Here is a 1,522-nt window from a genome sequence, read left to right on the forward strand (position 1 = left end):
ATGCTCCATAGAGTCAGTAGTCAAGCGTACCCACTGTATGTATACAGCCGGATTAGTCTTTTAACCATCTGTATTTAGTTTGCAATTGATCTATTAATCTTATCCTGTGTGTGTCATGGATGATGTACTTCAGATGGTAATAATTTCAAATAAATCCGCATGGTTGATTGCCAGGATTATGCAACCAACACACCATACCTCTTTTTTGGTACACAGCAATCGATCCGATTTATTATTTTACCACCTGCTGTTGTTGTTGTTGCTATTGTTAATAATTCGCAAAAATAAATAAATAAATGTGCTTATTATCACTGGAAACAGAACAACAGTTTATTCTTCAGACGTGAACTGAAGGTTGTCACAATGCTCTGGACTGTACCTGCACACGGCTTTGGAGTCAGCGATCACAAAGACTTAGCGCCCTCTCGTGGCCAAAAGCCAACAGTACTACTACCACCAAAACTGCGTTTTCTTTTAATAAATATATACAGTGGGTACGGAAAGTATTCAGACCCCCTTAAATTTTTCACTCATTGTTATATTGCAGCCATATGCTAAAATCATTTAAGTTCATTTTTTTCCTCATTAATGTACACACAGCACCCCATATTGACAGAAAAACACTGAATTTGACATTTTTGCAGATTTATTAAAAAAAGAAAAACTGAAATATCACATGGTCATAAGTATTCAGACCCTTTGCTCAGTATTTAGTAGAAGCACCCTTTTGAGCTAATACAGCCATGAGTCTTTTTGGGAATGATGCAACAAGTTTTTCACACCTGCATTTGGGGATCCTCTGCCATTCCTCCTTGCAGATCCTCTCCAGTTCTGTCAGGTTGGATGGTAAACGTTGGTGGACAGCCATTTTCAGGTCTCTCCAGAGATGCTCAATTGGGTTTAAGTCAGGGCTCTGGCTGGACCATTCAAGAACAGTCACGGAGTTATTGTGAAGCCGCTCCTTCGTTATTTTAGCTGTGTGCTTAGGGTCATCGTCATGTTGGAAGGTGAACCTTCGGCCCAGTCTGAGGTCCTGAGCACTCTGGAGAAGGTTTTCGTCCAGGATATCCCAGTACTTGGCCGCATTCATCCTTCCCTCGATTGCAACCAGTCGTCCTGTCCCTGCAGCTGAAAAACACCCCCATAGCATGATGCTGCCACCACCATGCTTCACTGTTGGGACTGTATTGGACAGGTGATGAGCAGTGCCTGGTTTTCTCCACACATACCGCTTAGAATTAAGGCCAAAAAGTTCTATCTTGGTCTCATCAGACCAGAGAATCTTATTTCTCACCATCTTGGAGTCCTTCAGGTGTTTTTTAGCAAACTCCATGCAGACTTTCATGGGTCTTGCACTGAGGAGAGGCTTCCGTCGGGCCACTCTGCCATAAAGCCCCGACTGGTGGAGGGCTCCACTGAGGGTTGACGTTCTACAACTTTCTCCCATCGCCCGACTGCATCTCTGGAGCTCAGCCACAGTCATCTTTGGGTTCTTCTGTACCTCTCTCACCAAGGCTCCTCT

The sequence above is a fragment of the Monopterus albus genome, unplaced genomic scaffold, assembly GCF_001952655.1.
Source record: "Monopterus albus unplaced genomic scaffold, M_albus_1.0 scaffold272.1, whole genome shotgun sequence".
Taxonomy (NCBI): Eukaryota; Metazoa; Chordata; class Actinopteri; order Synbranchiformes; family Synbranchidae; genus Monopterus; species Monopterus albus.